This window comes from Ceratotherium simum, chromosome 8, assembly GCF_057802395.1.
Source record: "Ceratotherium simum simum isolate JZ-2026a chromosome 8, ASM5780239v1, whole genome shotgun sequence".
Lineage (NCBI taxonomy): Eukaryota > Metazoa > Chordata > Mammalia > Perissodactyla > Rhinocerotidae > Ceratotherium > Ceratotherium simum.
In genome coordinates, this window is record NC_141907.1 from 80649173 (window position 1) to 80670835 (window position 21663).

The 21663-nt window shown below is 37.0% G+C and overlaps 1 long non-coding RNA gene across 1 annotated transcript in view; it reads left to right on the forward strand.

Annotated features, from left to right (window-relative positions):
• The first annotated feature begins 10913 nt into the window (after window positions 1-10913).
• The window catches only part of LOC147916518 (uncharacterized), a 31629-nt gene continuing 20879 nt past the window's right edge, over window positions 10914-21663 (forward strand). The window contains exons 1-2 of the long non-coding RNA XR_015553021.1: window positions 10914-11075; window positions 20112-20254. This is a non-coding gene — a long non-coding RNA (uncharacterized LOC147916518). The remainder of the gene's footprint in view (window positions 11076-20111; window positions 20255-21663) is intronic.

Here is a 21663-nt window from a genome sequence, read left to right on the forward strand (position 1 = left end):
TGCCTACAGGGAGAGCAAACAGGCCACAGCAGAAGGATACACGTAGCCCACATAGGGGTCACCCCTGAAATATTGAGAACTGAGGGAAGCACACTGGAAGCCTCCTAAGCCATCACTTACATAAGGTCACCTATCCAAGAGCAGGAGACGTAGCTGACCTACCTAATACGTAGACACAAGCACAGGGAAAGAGGCAAAATGAAGAGGCAAAAGAATACATTCCAAGTAAGGGAACAGGACAAAACCCCAGAAAAGGAACTTAGTGAAACAGAAATGAGCAACCTACCCGACAGAGAGTTCAAACTAAGAGTGTTAAGGATGCTCACTGATCTGGGGAGAAGAATAGATGGACTCAGTGAGAATGTCAACAAAGAAATGGAAGATATAAAAAAGAACCAATCAGAAATGAAGAATACAATACTGGAAATGAAAATCTCATTAGAGGGACTCAAAAGCAGAGTAGAGGATACAGAAGAATGGATCTGTGAGCTGGAAGAAAGACTAGAAGAAATTACCCAAGGTGAACAGGTAAAAGAGAAAAGAATTAAAAAGAGTGAGGACAGTCTAAGGGACCTCTGGGACAACATCAAGCGCACTAACATCCGTGTTATAGGTGTCCCGGAAGGAGAAGAGCGAGACAAGGGGGCAGAGAATCTATTTCAAGAAATAATAGATGAAAACTTCCCTAACCTAAGGAAGGAAACAGACATCCAGGTACAGGAGGCACAGAGAGCCCCAAACAAGATAAACCCAAAGAGGCCCACACCAAGACACATCATAATCAAAATGTCCAGAATTAAAGATAAAGAGAGAATCCTAAAAGCCGCAAGAGAATGTCAAGTTACATACAAAGGAAACCCCATAAGGCTATCAGCTGACTTCTCAGCAGAAACCTTACAGGCTAGAAGAGAATGGCATGATATATTTAAAGTGCTAAAAGGAAAAACTTACAGCCAAGAATACTCTACCCAGCAAGGTTATCGTTCAAAATGGAAGGAGAGATCAAAATTTTCCCAGATAAGCAAAAATTAAAGGAGTTTGTCACCAAGAAACCAGTGTTACAAGAAATGTTAAAGGGACTGATTTAAGGGGAAAAGAGAAGACCACAAATAGGAAAAATTATCTATTTCCACGATTAGAACGTAATGGATACAAATGCACAAAAAAGAGGTTGGATATGATATCAAAAACATAAAAGGAGGGAGGAGGGGAGTTAAAGAGTACAGCTTTCAGACAGAGGTCAAACTAAAGTGACCATCAATTCTGTATAGAAGAAGTAAGGAACAGAGAAGGACTACTAAAACACTGAGGGAAAAAAAAAAAAAGTTAAAAAATGGCAGTAAGTACATACTTATCAATAGCTACTTTAAATGTCAATGGACTAAATGCTCCAATTAAAAGGCATAAGGTGGCTGACTGGATAAAAAAAAAACCCATATATATGCTGCATACAAGAGACACACTTCAGACCTAAAGACACTCACAAACTGAAAGTGAAGGGATGGAAAAAGATACTCCACGCAAATGGCAATGAAAAGAAAGCTGGGGTAGCAGTACTCATATCAGACAAAATAGACTTTAAAACAAAAACTGTAAAACGAGACAAAGAAGGGCATTACATAATGATCAAGGGAACAATCCAACAAGAGGATATAACACTTGTAAATATCTACGCACCCAATGTAGGTGCACCTAAATATATAAAGCAATTATTAACAGACATAAAAACAGAAATAGACAGTAACACAATAATAGTAGGGGACTTTAACACTCCACTTACACCAACGGATAGATCATCCAAACAGAAGATCAATAAGGAAACATTGGCCTTAAAAGACACACTAGAACAGATGGACCTAGTAGATATATACAGAGCATTCCATCCAAAAACCGAAGAATACACGTTCTTTTCAAATGCACATGGAACGTTCTCCAGGATTGATCACATATTAGGCCACAAAACAAGTCTCCATAAATTTAAGAAGATTGAAATAATACCAAGCATCTTTTCTGACCACAACGGTATGAAACTAGAAATCAACTATAGGAAGAAAATCAGAAAAGCCACAAATACATGGAGATTAAACAAAATGCTACTGAACAACGACTGGGTTAATGAAGAAATCAAAGAAGAAATCAAAAAATACCTGGAGACAAATGAAAATGAAAATACGACATGCCAGAATTTATGGGATACAGCAAAAGCGGTTCTAAGAGGGAAGTTTATAGCAATACAGGCCTATCTCAACAAACAAGAAAAATCTCAAATAAACAATCTAACAATGCACCTAAAGGAACTGGAAAAAGAAGAACAAACCAAGCCCAAAATCAGTACAAGAAGGGAAATAATAAAAATCAGAGCAGAAATAAATGAAATAGAGACCAAAAAAACAATAGAAAAAATTAATAAAACCAAGAGCTGGTTCTTTGAAAAGATCAATAAAATAGACAAACCTTTAGCTAGACTCACCAAGAAAAAAAGAGAGAAGGCACAAATAAGTAAAATCAGAAATGAAAGAGGAGTGGTTACAACAGACACCTCAGAAATACAAAAGATTATAAGAGAATACTATGAAAAACTATATTCCAACCAATTCGACAATCTGGAAGAAATGGATAAATTCTTAGAATCATACAACCTTCCAAAACTGGATCAAGAAGAAGTAGAGAATTTGAATAGACCAATCACCAGTAAGGAGATTGAAACAGTAATCAAAAACCTCCCCAAAAATAAAAGTCCAGGACCAGACGGCTTCCCTGGTGAATTCTACCAAACATTCAAAGAAGACTTAATACCTATCCTTCTCAAACTCTTCCAAAAAATTGAGGAGGGGGGGAAGCTCCCTAACTCATTCTACGAAGCTGATATTACCCTGATACCAAAACCAGACAAGGACAACACAAAAAAAGAAAATTACAGACCAATATCACTGATGAACATCGATGCGAAAATCCTCAACAAAATACTAGCAAATCGCATACAACAATACGTTAAAAAGATTATACACCATGATCAAGTGGGATTTATTCCAGGTATGCAGGGATGGTTTAACATTCGCAAATCAATCAATGTAATACACCACATTAATAAAATGAAGAACAAAAATCACATGATCATCTCAATAGATGCAGAGAAAGCATTTGACAAGATCCATCATCCATTTATGATAAAAACTCTGAATAAAATGGGTATAGAAGGAAAGTACCTCAACATAATAAAGACCATATATGAGAAACCCACAGCTAATATCATCCTCAATGGTGAAAAACTGAAAGCTATCCCTCTAAGAACAGGAACCAGACAAGGATGCCCACTGTCACCACTCCTATTTAACATAGTATTGGAAGTCCTAGCCAGAGCAATCAGGCAAGAGAAAGAAATAAAAGGGATCCAAATTGGAAAGGAAGAAGTGAAACTGTCACTATTTGCAGATGACATGATTTTATATATAGAAAACCCTAAAGAATCCACCAGAAAACTTTTAGAAGTAATAAACGAATATGGGAAAGTTGCAGGATACAAAATCAACATACAAAAATCAGTTGCATTTCTGTACACTAACAACGAAGTAGCAGAAAGAGAAATTAAGAATACCATCCCATTTACAATTGCAACAAAAGAATAAAATAGCTAGGAATAAACTTAACCAAAGAGGTGAAAGATCTGTACACCAAAACTATAAAACATTTCTGAAAGAAATTGAAGAAGACACAAAGAAATGGAAAGATATTCCGTGCTCTTGGATTGGAAGAATTAACATAGTTAAGATGTCCATACTTCCTAAAGCCATCTATAGATTCAATGCAATCCCTATCAAAGTTCCAACAACATTTTTCACAGAAATAGAACAAAGAATCCTAAAATTTATATGGAACAACAAAAGACCCGAATAGCTAAAGGAATCCTGAGAAAAAAGAACAAAGCTGGAGGTATCACACTCCCTGATTTCAAAATATACTACAAAGCTATAGTAACCAAAACAGCATGGTACTGGCACAAAAACAGACACACAGATCAATGGAATAGAATTGAAAGCCCAGAAATAAACCCACACATCTATGGACAGCTAATCTTTGACAAAGGAGCCAAGAACATACAATGGGGAAAAGAAAGTCTCTTCAACAAATGGTGTTGGGAAAACTGGATAGCCATATGCAAAAAAATGAAAGTAGACCCTTACCTTACACCATACACAAAAATTAACTCCAAATGGATTAAAGACTTGAATGTAAGACCTGAAACTGTGAAAGTTCTAGAAGAAAACATAGGCAGTACGCTCTTCGACATCAGTCTTAGCAACATCTTTTCAAACACCACATCTGACCGGGCAAGAGAAACAATAGAAAAAATAAACAAATGGGACTACATCAAACTAAAAAGCTTCTGCACAGCAAAGGAAACCATCAACAAAACGAAAAGACAACCTAACAATTGGGAGAAGATATTTGCAAACCATACATCTGATAAGGGCTTAATCTCCAAAATATATAAAGAACTCATGCATCTCAACAACAAAAACTACCAACCCAATTAAAAATGGGCAAAAGACCTGAACAGACATTTCTCCAAAGAAGATATACAGATGGCCAACAGACACATGAAAAGATGTTCAAAATCACTAACTATCAGGGAAATGCAAATCAAAACTACAATGAGATATCACCTCACGCCCGTCAGAATGGCTATAATTAACAAGACAGGAAACAACATGTGTTGGAGAGGTTGTGGAGAGAAGGGAACTCTCATACACTGCTGGTGGGAGTGCAAACTGGTGCAGCCACTATGGAAAACAGTATGGAGATTCCTCAAAAAATCAACGATAGAACTACCATATGATCCAGCTATTCCACTGTTGGGTATTTATCCAAAGAACTTGAAAACACCAATTTGCAAAGGTACATGCACCCCTGTGTTCATTGCAGCCTTATTCACGATAGCCAAGACTTGGAAGCAACCTAACTGCCCATCAAGGGACGAATGGATAAAAAAGCTGTGGTATGTATACACAATGGAATACTACTCAGCCATAAGAAACGATGAAATCCAGCCATTTGTGACAACATGGATGGACATTGAGGGCATGATGCAAAGTGAAATAAGTCAGAGGGAGAAGGTCAAATACCATATGATTTCCTTCATTAAGTAGTAGATAATAACAACAATAAACAAACACATAGGGACAGAGATTGGATTGGTGGTTGCCGGGGGGGAAGGGGGGAGGGAGGAGGGTGAAAGGGATAATTGGGTACATGTGTGTGGTGATGGGTTGTAATTAGTATTTTGGTGGTGAACATGATGTAATCTATGCAGAAATAGAAGTACAATGATGTACACCTGAAATTTTTACAATGTTATAAACCAATGTTACTGCAATAAACAAAAAATTTATAAAAAAAAAAATAAATAAATAAAAATAAAAAAGTAATTATCTCTTAGTCACGGAACACTGAAGGCATGATCATATGTGTGTGTTTGGCTGGAGAAATCTGTGTTGCTTTTTTTTTTTTTTTTGTGAGGAAGATCAGCCCTGAGCTAACATCCATGCCAATCCTCCTCTTTCTGCTGAGGAAGACCGGCTCTGAGCTAACATCTATTGCCAGTCTTCCTCCTTTTTTTACCCCCCAAAGCCCCAGTAGATAGTTGTATGTCATAGTTGCACAACCCTCTAGTTGCTGTATGTGGGACACCGCCTCAGCATGGCTGGAGAAGCAGTGCGTCGGTGCGCGCCTGGGATCCGAACCTGGGCCACCAGTAGCGGAGCGCATGCACTTAACCGCTAAGCCACTGGGCGGCCCTGGAGTGATCTGTCTTTATGCATATTGCCCAAAAATAATTACTCATAGCTCACCCATTCACTCTTACAATGTTCTGGTTTCAAGAAGAAATGATGTGGTCACTCTGACTATAAATCTGAGATAATTGTAGCTATATATAGGACAATATTGGAAATTTTGAATATTAATTCTACTGTACTTATTAAACTCAGAACTCACAAAACTGCTTTCACTTATTACAATCTATTGTCTTAGGAAAATTCTTTGAATTCAGAACAATCCATTTTATTTATCATCTTTTTCTTGTGATCCTTATACTCTCCTCTGCTAATTATCTAGCTATGTACTCTAAAGCTGCAAAAAAATGAAAACAAAACTAAACACAAAAAAAATCTTTAAATGCCTCCTACGTTTCTAAATTAGGTTTCTCTCATTATCATTGGTTTCCTCTTAGTCTTTGGAATGTACTTGGGAAGTATGACCATGAAAATAAGAGTGATGGATGAGATTTTTACCATGTTCCTTCATGTGTGCTCATCCATGGGTTTCTCTCCCCGTTTTCTGCAGTCTACACACAGAAAAGTCCTGCGTGGTCTGAAGACAGTTTGGAGGCTGACACCACAGACGCCCCAGGACTGGACACAGAGACGATCAGTTAAAAAGTAGAATGTTTGTCTAGCACAAATCTGCCAGAGGGGCAGTCTTTCAATTTTCAAGCTCTTTTAAACCTTGATTTTTAGGAGAAAAGCGTTGATCTTTTTTAAAAAAGCATCGTTATATATTCTATATATGCATATAAATGCATATATTATATATATATGGAGTTTCTATCAGACCACAGGTGCAATAAAAGGTAAATGATATTAATTAATTATTTTTATGTTTAAAACACTCAACAATCCTTAGAAACCAAAAAGCATAAATGTTAGAAGACACAGGTCAAACAGGGGATGGGAAACAAAATGTTTCTTGTGGCATTTTAAGGTTTGTTTTATATCACCAGCCAAAAAGCATCACCCACATTTAAATTTTTTTATCTTCTTTTTTTCCCCTGAAAATTCAAGAAATTCAAAGGTACTCAAATGTGCACTTGGCTTAAAGAGCCAGGGGTATAAATATAGCAAAATCACATAATTTCATAACCTTTTAGCAATCCATTTGTGCATGTGCAGAATAGGGAGGTGTAATTAATCTAAGAATATAATGTGTTTGTCAAAGGACTAATTGATCTTAGTCTGCATTGATTGAAGTATATTCATCAAAATAACAATTCCTTGAATTCTGGACACTACTGTTTAAGAGGAATATGAACATACAGGAAAAAAATTACTTGCAAAGAGATTTTAAAATATAGTATTTGAAATATTGAAAATATGGTATATAGTGTACTGGAAATACAGTGTGTATCTAAAATTAATCCTTCAGATTGTTCAGCATCTGCTATATATTGGATATTTTGGTTAGCACACTTCGTAAGTTCAATGCTATTCACATAGAGTTTACATATTAAGAAATTGGGAATGTCTTCCCCAGGAAATTAAAATTGTCTTAAACTATATAGAAGACTACTTATGGAAGAGGGATTATATTCACTATGTAATGTCTTAGAACAGAGAATAAGGATCAAGTGACCTAGGCCAGGACTGGAAGGAGGGGGTAAAAGGATCAGCCTGCATTTCACCTTCAGTATCAAGGGTTTGATGGACTCTGTGGAAAATATTACCATTTTTTCATTCATTCAACACACACTTTATTAGGCACTTATACATCAAGATCCTTGGTATATACTAGGAAAAATATTAATGTTCTCACAGTTGAGGATTATCTAATTCTTATTTCTAAAATTATGTTCTTGGTTCCCACTAATAAACATCTGATATTAGCCGTGATTATTAGGCTGTGGGTGGTACAGAAGTACATATTTTTATGATCAGTTTTATATAAGCTTCTTGCTATAAATTCACTTTCTTAAAAGCAAAAATACTGAAGTAATGCATATCATCTTCAATTGCTGTGTTGCCCACATTAGAAGTGTCCATATTAAAAGCGTCAAAGGTCCACCAAAAATGAAACCTGTCCAAGAAGGAGCAGGAGGCACCTTGAGTGTTCCTGGGTGTGGCAATTTCTAGGGGCCATTGTTACTCTACCAGGAAGATGTGGTAAATTGGGGTTTCTGATGTGATTTGGTTCTTACCTATTTATCTAAATTACATTCTAAATTACTTAATACATTTCCGGAAATATAAAATCAATGCACTATCTATGCTTAAGCATAGCATTGCTAAATTCTTAATCATGCCCAAACCTAGCCCGTTACTTGACACTAGCAAGAATCAATAGAAAAAATAAGTAGAAAAAACCATTGTACTACCTGAATTGTTCACTAAAAATTACAGACGTGCCTGTAGGACTCAAAAAGGTTTTTCCAAAGTCAAATGCTGCTTGGACACTGAGTCCAGCTCCAGGCCAAAATCACGTGTGTGATCTTGCTCTTTCAGGGCCAGCTACAGGCCATTAATCACAAGTCTTTCCCTGCAGGCCTCACAGGATTGGGGGTGCAGGGGATAACTCAGCTCCCCTCAAACCCCCAGGGCCAGCCACGCTCATACCTTCATACGCATATCTGCCTCCTGCCCAGGCTCCCCCATCAGGAGGGCTGCATCTCCAGGGCCTCAGCTGAGCTACTTGTATCCACTTTGACTCAGCACTTTTCCACTCCCAGCCCTTCCCCTCTCCTTCTCCAGGCCCACAGGTCCTGGAAGGCAGGAGTCTTTTGTTTGGGGCTCCTCAGCAGTGAGATGCCTTCCGCATCTGTGCTGCATCTACCTAACCTCCCCGCTGTGCTGTTCTATGGGGAAAAAGTGGAAGACCAAGGAGCCAGGAGCCGGTTATTTATTTATTTATTTCTAATTTTAGCAATTCTGATATGTGTTAGTGACATCTTATTGTGGGTTTAATTTGCATTTCCCTTCCCTAATGGCTAATGATTTTGAACATCTTTTCTTGTACTTATTTGCCATTTGTATATCCTTATGCTAACATGTCTCTTCGTGTCCTTTGCCCATTTTTTAATTGGATTGTTGGACTTTTTGGGGTTTTTTTCACTGTTGAGATTTGAGAATTCTTTATATATTCTAGATAATAGTCCTTTGTTAAATGTTTGATTTGCAAATATTTTCTCCCAGTCTGTAGCTTGCCTTCTCATTGTCTTAGCAAGGTCTTTTTCGGAGCAAATGTTTTTCATTTTGAAGCAGTTTATCATTTTTCCCTTTATGGATTCTGCTGAGTGTGTCTAAGATTTCTTTGTCTAGCCCTACATCCTAAAAATTTTCTCCTATTTTTTTTTTTATGTTTTATACTTTTACATTTTACAGTTAAGTCTATGATCCATGTTGGGTTAATTTTTTGCATAAGATGTGAGACTTAGGTTAAGATTCCTCTATTTATTTGTGTATTTATTTAGTCTATGAATGTCCAACTGCTCCAGGACCATGTTTTGAAAGACAATCTTTTCTTCAATGAATTGTTTTTGCACCTTTCTCAAATATCAATTGGGCATATTTGTGTGGGGCTACTTAACGGATTTTCTGTTCTTTTCCATCCTTCTATGTGTCTATTTTTCTGCCAGTATAAGCAGTCTTGATTACTGTAGCTATTAATGTCTTTACATTGGGTAGTGATTCTTCCTACTTTATTCTTCTTTTTCAAAATTATTTTATTCAAGTTCTTTTGTTTTTCCATATAAATTTTAGAATAATCTTGCCAATATCTACAAAAAAATCAAACTTGCTGGGATTTTGATAGGAATTGTCCTAAACCTGTATATCAATTTTCAGAGAACTGACATATTTAGTATGTTGAGTCTTCCAATCCACAAATACAATATGTCTCCTCACTTCTTAGATTTTCTTTGATTTCTTTCATCAGCCTTGGGTAGTTTTCAGCCTACAAGTCCTATACAAGTTTTGTTAGATTTACACCTAGGTATTTAATTTGGGGGCTGATTGTCAATGGAATTATACTGTTAATTTTGGTGTCCGCGTGCTCATTTCTTTTATATGGAAATACAACTGATGTTTGTCTTGTTTGCTGTGACCCGACTGAACTCCCTTTATTAGTTGTAGGAGTTTTTTGTAGATTCTTTGGTGTTTTCTGTGTAGACAATCACGTCATCTGAAAATAGGGGCTGTAGCATTCGTCTCCTATCTGTATTATTTTTATTTTCTTTTTTGACTCTCTTACACTGGCTAGAACATCCAACATTATGTTGAATAAGAGTGGCGAGAGTGGACATCCTTGCCTTGTTCCTAATCTTAGAGGGAAAGCATTCGGTCTTTCCCCATTAAGTATAAAGTTAGCTGTAGTGAGTTTTTTTATGTGCTTGTTTGTCTGTTTTGTAGAAGGACATCATCAAGTTGAGGAAGTTTTCCTATATACTTACTTTTCTGAGAGTTTTTTTATCATGAGTGGGTATTGAATTTTGTCTAATTATGTTTCTGCCTTAATTGCTATGATCATATAATTTTTCTTCTTTATCCTGTTAATATAGTGGATTATATTGATTTATTTTTGCATATTGAACCATCGTTGCAACTCTGGAATAAACCTCACTTGGTCATGATGTATAATGCTTTTTATGTGTTGCTGGATTATATTTGCAAATATTTTTAAGAATTTCTGCATTGATTTCCATGAGGGATATTGGTCTGTAGTTTTCTTTTTTATACTGTTACTCTCTGGTTTTGGTATCAGGGTAATACTAGCTTCATAGAGTGAATACCTTTTCTATTTTCTGGAAAAGATTGTATAGAATTGTTGTTATTGCCTCTTTAATCTTTGGTAGAATTCTCCAGTGAAACCATCTGGGCATGAAGATTTCTATTTGGGAAATTTTAAAATAATGAATTACATTTCTTTATTGGTTATTGGGCTATACTGCTTTAGCTGTGTCACACAAATTCTAATATATTATGTTTTTATTTTTACTCAGTTCCATGTGTTTTTTGAGTCTTCTTCTTTGACTCATGGATTATTTACAAGTATGCTTAGTTTCCAAATATTTAGAAATTTTCCTATTATCTTTCTGTTACTAACTTCTGGTTTGATTTCATTGTGATCGGAAAACACATTCTGTATGATTCCATTCTTTAATTTTGGTGAAGTTTACTTCTGGGTTGCCAGCACCTTCTGCTCCAAGTCTGCAACACAAAAGACAAAAAGAAAACCAAGGACATTCACCACTATGTTCTTCCTTAGGTCCTGAGGTCCCTAGCCAGTCTGCCTTCTTCCAGAAATGGAAGGTGAGCCCTTGTTTTATCAATGGCATTTGCTTAGTTATTTGGTTGTGGTGGTGGTGGTGATGGTGGTGGTTGGCATAAGGAAGAAGTCAAATATGCGTATGTATTTGTGTTGGCTCATACCACTTAATAGATTCCTACATAAATTCCATATGTATTAATAAAGAATTAACTGGAAAAATTCAAAGGATAGCATATCATAAGAAAATATAAATTAACAGAAAATTACAGGATAGGTTAAGAACTTCTAGAAGTGTAAGTGATTGAAAAAATCATAAACAGAAATGCAGATAAATTTTGCTAGCATTAAAAAATATCTTTACTTTCTACAAAAGAAGCATACAGCATTAAAAGCAAATACTCATGTATATGTGTGCTTATAAATAATTATGAGAAGATTAGTAAGGCTTGAACAGACAATTCACAGAAGAGAAAGCATGCATAGCAAATTATTAAATAATTAAATCTGTAAAAATAGAAATTAAACAATAATGATTTTCCAGATTATTTGTCTTTGAATATTTATCGTGTCACAGATACACTACGTACTATATACCTGATTGGAACTTAAATTAGGCACATTTGATAGAAATTTTACAACAATGATACAGTAACTTTATGACAATAAATAGCTATCCAGGTTCTCATTGCTGGGGACCACATTGCCAACATGGCAGTCAACAAGCTTATATATTTCCTTCATCATCTATGATTATTTGCAAGTAGATAAAATGGTTGTGCCCTTTCATATAAACTTCATATTTATTGTGAAGTGAGCCAAAACGTAGTGAAGGTCTATATCCTCTTTCTGAATGTTTCAGCCACCTCAGGTGTTGGCAAACTTGCCCTGAAATGCCAGATAGCAAATGTCTTAGGCTTTGTGGGCCACAGGATCTCTGTTGCAACTATTTGACATTGCATTTCTTGGGGAGGAAAAATTCCTCAACTCTCTGATATTCAGTACTTGGGCGCCTGTGAATTAAACTGACAAAAGACAGATTAACAGGAGATAAGAGAGCTCACAGAAAACATGGCTAAACGAGACAGTTAGAATTTGAAGCTTATATACCATCTTAATAGGGGAAAAGGTGGAGTAGAAAGGGTATTTATGGGAAAACAATTTACTTTTAGGAAAGATAAATTGGCCCTTAGGAGAATAGATGGGAGGTATGATAGTTTTGTAATAATTTCTGTTTAGCTGATTTCTTATCCCAGTGCAGATTTGTCATCTCTGTTAATAGAAGTCCGTCTTCCCTGGTTGTGAACTTTGGGGAGAAGATTCATGACAACTGAATTCTTTTAGGAGGCTCTGCTTTTAGGCAGGTAAGGGTAGTTCAGAAAAAGTCTTTTTTTGCATCACTTGACTCTTAAATATCTTGATGCAAATATCCATAATCAATCCATAAATCAAAATTGGGGTAAGTTTATTATGAGCCAAATTTTGAGGACCATATACCCTGGGGCCTTCATTCCCTAAGGAGGGAAGGGCACCAAAGAAGTGGGGTGTACAGAGCAGTTGTATACCATCAAAGAGCATGTATCATATATGATTGCAATGTCCCTTTTACGATAGTCACAAGATCGCCCTGCCAGATTGCCCTGTCAGCATAGCGATGATGGACACAGTGGGTAGCAGGTCTGCTGTGTCCACGGGCATGGCTGGTGGCAGGTCTATTGTCTTTAGTTGGGTGGTCACAGGATGAGTGCAGCAATCAAATCGTAGCCTAGGGAGAAATGCTTATCCTTAAGGAAATTCCAATGTGGGGGAAGTCGCATCCATAGCTTAAGGGCATTTGTTCTTGTCTTTGGGACATGTTAATTGCTTAAAGCAGATATACAATGAATGTTCAAAGGCCACAGGCCCCTTTTGGAAAAACAAGGTCAGGCCAAATTAGTTTTACACTAAATGGCTTCCTCATATACTCCAATATGTCCCATTGCTTGCCATTTATTTATCGTTTTTCTCCCTTTTCATCTACAATCTTTTGATAGAAAGCATTGATGATCAAAATATTGTCCCTTGGTGCCAGGGTGGTTGCTGCCTGGCCTGAGTCCATCATGTCCCTTGGTGCCAGTCTTTTATCTCATTTATTTGCCCAGTCATCCACGTTGGGGGGAATTAATTGGATATAGTGGACAAGCATAGAGGTATATATATTAACAGAGGAAGCATTTCATGGGTTTTGGATTAATTTTAGGTTGTTGCACAAACATTGTATATGTTCTTTTTTTCTTTTTTATGACTCCTTATTTTTACATTGTTCACAATTATAGAACAAGTACAGTAACAATGATAATAATTAAACATCTTTGGGGCCAGTCCGGTGGCGCAAGCGGTTAAGTGCGCGCGCTCCACTGCGGCAGCCCAGGGTTCGCCGGTTTGGATCTCGGGCGCACACCAATGCACCACTTGGCAAGCCATGCTGTGGCAGCATCCCATATAGAGTGGAGGAAGATGGGCACAGATGTTAGCCCAGGGCCAATCTTCCTCAGCAAAAAAAAGGAGGAGGATTGGCAGATGTTAGCACAGGACTAATCTTCCTCACACACAAAAAAACATAATAATAATAATAATTAAACATCCTTGAAAAGATTAGTTTAAAATGAGTTCTTAGGCATAGTCCTTATCAGAAAGGAAATTTGTCCAGGGTTATAAGGTCAATCGACCATCTCAAGTTTCATTACTCCAGCTCACATGCCAGTCTTACAACACTGAGTAAAGAAAACAGCAATTAGTTTAAATATTATGACTAGCACAAGAATTCCAAGAAGTAATAGAAATAGGAATTGCAATCTGGATCAACAAAGGGAATCTATACCACGAGGGAGCCAACCAAACAACTCAAGACCGGGTGTAGGATCCCTTGAAACATTCACCTGCCTTTTCATGTGCTTTAGCAGAGATGACACATTAGAAGACTCATCAGGTATAAAAACACAGCATTCTGTTTGAATGATTTATATATGTACCACGTTGGGATGCAGTTAAAATATCTAAAGCCATTCTATTTTGAAGGACAGTCTTTTTCCTTAAAGACATTTTAGTATTTAATAAGGCAATTCCTGCTTGATTGTCATTAAGGGCTTCTGTATGTGATATGACATCCTTTAGCCCCAAAGAAGGAAAAAATATAGCCAACTGCTTAGTGGTCATACCAGTGGAACACTGAATGAGCCTGTCTGGCCTTAAAGAGTGGAAGGTTGGCAGCAAGCGTCACTGTGAATCCTTCCCTGCATCCAAGAGAAGCATGGGGTGCAGTGTTTTAGCCATGCAGCCAGTAGTCGAGGCCAGAGATTTGTTCCATATAACCACTGAGTTCTATTAGGAGCCACCCGGTAAATGCCTGGCCTTCGAGATCAGTCTGTTCCAAATCAATCACTTTCTTTAAGTATGATAGTATTCTGAAAATCTTAAATGTAACAATTATAAAATAGGTATATAGTTTAAGCATAACAAAGGTTTAAATGAGGAGATATAAGGTTGGGAGTACAGGCCTGGTCCAGAGTCTTCGGACAGCTCTCTGCAACAGATGCCATCTTCTTCTCATCCTGGTTTATAGATATTTGTATTGGCCAGTTGAAGTCAGGTACCAGAAATAGGAACCGAAACCCACTCAGGTGGAAAAGCCTCTTCTTAAAACCAGAAATGTGAATCCATAAGTCTATGCCTTTTGATTCTGCAGCGCATGAATTGGTTAAAAGTACCTGGTATGGTCCTTTCCAACAGGGCTGTAAAGAGTTTTTTTATTTGATGACTCTTCTGATAAATAAATTTTCCAGGTTATAATCCTTAAGATCCGGGAGCTCTCTGTAAAAAGAATCAGCTACCAACCTCTCATCATTTTTTTTTAAGTGTCTCAATGAGACCTTGACAATAATTAAGATATTTCCTTTAATCAAAGTTGGTTTATACATTTCTTTGTCTAATTGCATAAGCTGTCGAGTTATTATCTCGAAGGGAGACAGCCGATGTTTACCAAAGGGTGTAGATCTAAGACTGAAGAGCACTAGCAGAAGAGCTTTTGGCCATGAGAGATTGAATGCTTCTGAAAGCTTTGCCAGTTGAGTTTTGATTGTGCTGTTAGTTGTTTCCAGCAGTCCTGAGGATTGGGGATGGTAAGCGCAGTGGAAATCCTGCATCATTGGCCAAATATTGCAAATAGATTTAATTATTTGTCCAGTGAAATGAGTTCCATGGCCACTATTTAACTCAGCAGGAATTCCCCAAACAGGAATTATTCTCTCTAGTAGTAATTTGTCTAAAGCCCACCCTCTTCTGCAAGGAAAGGCCTCAACCCAATGTGAGAACACACAGATCATTACAAGATATATTTATCCTTGAGATGGATATATCCTTGGATATATTTATCCTTGAGACTTTGTCCGAATGCCACACCTCAAAGGGTCCCTTAGTCAAGGGAAAGTGGCCTTGCAATTCATGAAGCAGTTTCCCTAGATTATATTTTGGGCATATAATACAACCAGTGTAGGCTTTATGAGCCACTGTGGGAGAAAGTTTCCAAAAGCGTTGTTTTCCCCACAAAATTATCTTTTCAGGTGCCCACTGCGTTAATTGGTGTATATCCTGGAGCAGTGGCAATTGTGCTCCAATGGGTACTATGAGTTTCTTATTGGGCCCAAACCACATCTGTGAGTTGTTAAAAATTCCCCCTTTTGACTGCTATATCTGTTTCTCTTCTTCCGTGGTGATGTCTTGAGCCTGTAGAAGGAAGTCTTTTACTGGGTTAGCAGAGTTAATAGGAATTAGCAGGCATTCTCGAGGCTGGACAGCATATCTAGCTTGATAATGTCTTGCTTATCATTGAAGTAAGACCCATCTGTAAACCAAATTAAATAGAACACAGTCATGGCCTTTCATCTTGTGATGTTGGAAGCGAGGTAGTAGGGTTAAAACAGTGAGTAATATTTACCTATGCAATATAACCTATAAAGGTTTATCACTTACTTGACAATGCTTCCCATGCATTTTAGCATACCAAACAAGCCTAACTAGTTAAGTACCTCTGTCTTTAGAGAAAATAAATTTCTTTGAGAATTGCCAGGGCCCTTTGAAAATTCTCAAAGAAGAAAGTCAAAAGAAAGATTTTATTTAGGATATGAATTTTGGGGAGCTTGTCAAAAAATCAAAAGATTTTAAAACACTTGGTCAGACAAAATCAAGGGGTTGCTGACCTTGTTGCAGTGAAACAATGCTTAGTTATTCATTCAGAAAGTGACAACAGAAACAGTCAAGGACAAACAGCATTTAAACAGTCAAAAAACCTTAATAGAGAGGCCTCAGTCTTTTGAACATAGGAAATTACCTTAACAAAACATAGATCTCTGTCCTTTAGATAAAGTTACTCAAAGGTAAAGAAAAACCTTTTTACATAGTAATCTCATTATCAAGAGCAGACTAAGAGTTTAAGAAAATTATCCTTTTAAAAGAAAGGGAAAACCGAATTTTAATTTTTGGTACCAGCTTACTTCTGATATTAAAACTTATTCCCTTAATTAAATTTATTTTAATCCTAGCCAACTTGACCATGTATAAAACTCTTCCCTCAGGGTTCCTCTTCAACAAACTTTCTATAACTTACTTTTTATGTTCAGAATTTGTCCCCTGCTTTTCTTTTTCCTCCTAGTACTTTAGTACAAATTTATCTTTCTTAACCAAACAAACAAAAATATTTCCATTCTTCATATCTTCTTTGTGAAAACATACATCTTACTCTCCTTGAATACAAACATATTTTTCTTAATTTTTAGTAGCTTTAATCATGTATACTAATTAGACATTTTAACCCTTAGAAACCTTAATTTCTAAGTAAAAACTAAGTAAGCAATTATAAACTTTCTTTTACATTAGCATTTCGTGGCTTGGCAAATATATGAATATCTTTTGTAATTTTTAAAAATACGTTACTTCATAGTACATACTTAATAAAGCACAAGACATGTTTACCAATAGAGCCAAAACACCTTTTAGTTTTCCTGTAATAAGAAGCCAAAAGTAGCTAAGCTTATATTTAGCAATCAATGTCTAATATCTTATTTGGAAATGATCTAGATACTCAATGAAGTTTTATCATTTAATTTAACCTAGGAAAACTTCAAAGTTTTATGCTACCAAAGAGATTTTGGAAGCTATTTTAAAAGTACATACACAATAACACATAATTATTGTTAAAAGTTCACTCAACACTCATCTTTTTTTACATCTATTTAGTTATTTGTTCTCAATAATTATTTAGATTGTCTACAAGACTTCATGAGACACTAGATAATATTAGCCATCATTTAAGTTATTATTTTTGTTAACCAGTTTTGTAGTAGAAATAACATCAGCTTATTTGATGAATAAAGGCTGCGTGTCTGCGTTATATTCGATGCTGAAAACCCACAAGCTTAAATAAGCTTTTATTTACCAAAGATTATTTCATATCACGTTAACTTGAAAAACATTTGGGTTAACTTCATTTAGAAATAACTTTTGTAAGCGCTTACTTCAAGTAAATTGAATAGAGCTCTTAATTTTGACCATACCCTCTGGAGGTAAAAAATCACACATATATAACATACATATAGACACACACATAAAGAACAGACAGATGCCATAAAGATTTTATAGCCGCTGTTTTAGAAAATTCAGCAGTTTCCGTCTGCAAAAGCTTCTTTCACCCCCATTTTTTTTCAGTCTTAGGACCCCTGTTGTTTTAAGCACTTGCACAAGTCTCTGGAGTTCAGAGGGGAGGCCGCCCAGCCAGGAACTGGTCGAGCAAGCTCGATTTCCTGCTTTTCTTTTAGTTTTGTTTTGCTAGAATGTCTGAACAGTTTCTAGGGACTGTGTAGTGGGTCAGAAGTGTGCTGCTTGTGAGTGTCACTCCCTAAAAAAGGATTGTAATCACTCTCCTACATGCCTCAGTTTTTCCCTCCAGCAGCCTGGTACCACTGTGGGGGTTCGGAGTACAGGTGACAAACCCTCATATGCGCATCCCCAGATGAACCTGTAATTAATTAACGTGAATGATAGTGGAGTTCCCTATGGGACCACTGCACGTCGTGAGGATCACCTCTGACACTCCCCCTGAGGTTTTTTGCAGTCACCTGAAAAACGCCTTTTGGCTGGAAGGAGCAATGTCCCTTTGCTTTGGAGCTGAACAAATTCAGTCTTTCATTTCTCTATCAAGCAGTTTGTTCAGACGTTATAAACACAATTCTTTCCAATTTTAAAGCCAAATTAAAGCCTGCCTCATTCACTCCAAAAGTTGCCCCTAGGCTCCCCTGGCCTAGGAAATTCCCCCTAGGCTCCTCTGCCCTAGGAAACCCCCCCGTAGGTTCCTCTGACCTACGGTATGTACCGGTACCCCCTTAAGAGACCTAGTCTTAAGCCTTGAAAACAGATCAAATAAACTCTAGACCATCGACTTAAAATAAGGAGGTCTGGGTTTCAGGAGAACTCACCAGGGGCACCTGAAGAATTCAGTGATCCAGGGGGGCTCAATGGGCCCCTATTTGTACCAAATACCGGTTCAGTGTAGATTCCAGGTGGTCTCCGGTGGGTTTCTCTGAAATCCTGCCACGACTACACAAAGAAATGTCAAAGCAAATAATCCATAATCAATCTATAAATCAAAATTGGCGTGAGTTTATTATGAGCCAAATTTTGAGGACCATATAGCCTGGGGCCTTCATTCCCCAAGGAAGGAAGGGCACCAAAGAAGTGGGGCGTATAGAGTGGTTATATACTGTCAAAGAGCATGTATCACACGTGATTGCAATGTCTATTTTCCAATAGTCACAGATTGCCCTGTCAGCATAGCGATGATGGACAGAGTGGGTAACAGGTCTGCTGTGTCCATAGGCGTGGCTGGTGGCAGGTCTATTGTCTCAAGTTGGGTGGTCACAGATGAAGGCAGCAATCAAATCCTAGCCTAGGGAGAAATGCTTATCCTTAAGGAAATGTCAATGTGGGGGAAGTTGCATCCATATCTTAAGGGCATTTGTTCTTGCCTTTGAGACATGTTAATTGCTTAAAGCAGATATACAATGACTGCTCAGAGACCACAGGCCCCTTTTGGAAAAACAAGGTCAAGCTGAATTAGTTTTACACCAAATGGCTTCCTCATATGCTCCAATATATCCTATTGCTTGCCATTTATTTATCAAATGTCTTCAGCTCAAAATAATCCTTGCACCACAGTGGTATGTTCTGGAAACATTTACAATTTTATCATGAAAGCAGTCGTAGATAATATGTAAATGAATGGGGATCACCATGTTCCAATAAATCTTTATTTATAAAAAAAGGCATCAGCTAGGGGGCCATGGTTTGCAGATCCTTGTTCTAGACTTCCTCTATAATTTCAGGGGACATGCATTAAATATAGATAATGCAGTTAAGATGAGTTTTGTTAACAAAGAAGGAGCTTTACTTAATTTCCTATACTTAGTTTGTCAAGGGCCTACAACATTGTATTTCCATAGGATTTATGATGCCATTTTCAAAAGAGTGGAAAACAATAGCATATAATGTTTAGACAACTGGATAATAATGGTCTATTTGAAAGAACATGACTTCGAAAGCAGACGACATAGCTCAGATTTCTGGCTCTGCCATTTACTAGTTGTGGGTCCAGGGAAAATAATGTTTCTAAGCCTCAGTTTCTTTATATATAAAAGAGAAAGAATAATATCTATTTAATAAGGTCATTGTGAAAATTAAATGGAAAATACTTACAAGGAGTTAGCACACTCCCCAGCATGTAGTCACCTTTAAATAACTAATGGCTAAGTTATGGTTTATTGTTTATTATTTATTATTAAATAGAAGTTTTATTGGACAGACAATGGAGAAATGGGCATTTGGGTTCTGCTAACATTCCTGTAATAGATTTGACATTTGCACCTTGAAGCATTCAGTTTTAATGATAGTAATTACCACTGAAAAACAACAAGCTGTAAATTTTATAACCAGAAATATATCCATATTATTTTGTTTAGGATTCTGAACAAAAAACTTCTTCTCAACTCTCTTAGATTCAGTCCTTAAGACGAAAGTACTGAAATGGTACTGATGAAATCAGCACAGTGACGCCGATTCTTCATGAGACAGGCGCAAGTGGCAGTTTGGAAACATCATCTGAAAGAAGCAGAAGAGTCTAAACCAGTGTCACCATAAGGTCAGGAGCGTGCGTCTTGTGTCCTTTTTCTGGACGGCTTGGTTTTATCTAGTGTGACTAGTGACCAAATAAGAAGACTGCATTAAGTAGATTACAATATAATGAATAAATTGCTATCAAGCGTGGGAGAAGCTGATGACATCACAGTCTCCAAACATCCTCTAACAGTCAAAAATGCTTTATTCATCCTTATCTCTCATCAGGGGGTCCTGACAACCCTAATGACATCTGGGTTTCTTTCAAACCAGTGGCTTTTGGACAGGGCTGAGAGGTTTTTTTCTTCGAATGGTTCACAGCTCCAGTTAGGAACAAAATTAGCCACTATTAGGGGATGGATGATTCTTTTCACAGAAGACTTCTTCTGAGTATATTTGAATTGCAAATGTCAAATCCCCTGAAGAAAATGAAGGCAAAAGAAATAAATAGTGCGAGTTTTCTTAAGAGCAGCAGTAATTCATTATCAAGCAATTAGCCTTGCAATAAACTTCCATTTCTCAGTTTAGAATATTTCAGTCAATATTGGAAATATAATTATGGTAAAGGTTGAAGACGCAGTGCAGTACTCAAATGTTAACCATTTACAAACAATTTGTCTTTAATGACAGACAGGAGAGCATCTAATTACACTCAGCTTTTCAAGACAGGCTGACTATTTGCCAAACAACACTCCATTTGATTGCCTTTAAAGTGCGGCCCTGGAATGTTAAAGGGAAAATAGGATTTTTGGCTTCAGGTAATTAATTTTCCTGCTGTTCCTTTCTTAGGCCCTAATGAAGACCCTCTGAAGTCTTCATTACCAATAGGTATTTGTCAAGGCCAAAAAAATAACGCAGAGACTAAGTCCTTCAAATAGCAGTTTCCGTTATCATTGCTCTGTAAAATCTTTGAAATGACTAATGATGGCCTGAAAGGTGCAAAGGGCAAAGCCCACTGCCTGAAATGAGGCAAGTCATCCAGCAGGCTGGGAGAGGACTGCCAAAGAAAGGAAAGTAATACTGAACTGGAGGAGGAGAGAGATGGATTATTTGACAGATTCTTTCAACAAAGGCTCATTCTTCAAAGCTTTGTGGGAAAGTGTAAAGAAAAAAAATGAAAGTATGAAAAGTAAAGATAAGTGAAAAAAAGTTATAGCATATTTTAAAATACATACATGACGATAGGAATTCATTGTTGACTGTGAATGGGCCCATATTTAGCAGCATCTGCCTTGAAATAGGAATAAGGTGAAATCAATCACAGAGTTGTCTGCTCCATTTGTCTCAGAGATCAGTAGGTGTATTTCTTGCTCTTCTTTTTCTCCTAAGAGTCTATCATTTATAGAATCTATTCGAAGAGAACTCACAAGTGCGGCATTCATGGACTCTTGATAAGCTGTCTGAATCATGTGCCACTGTGCCTTGGATTCCCTC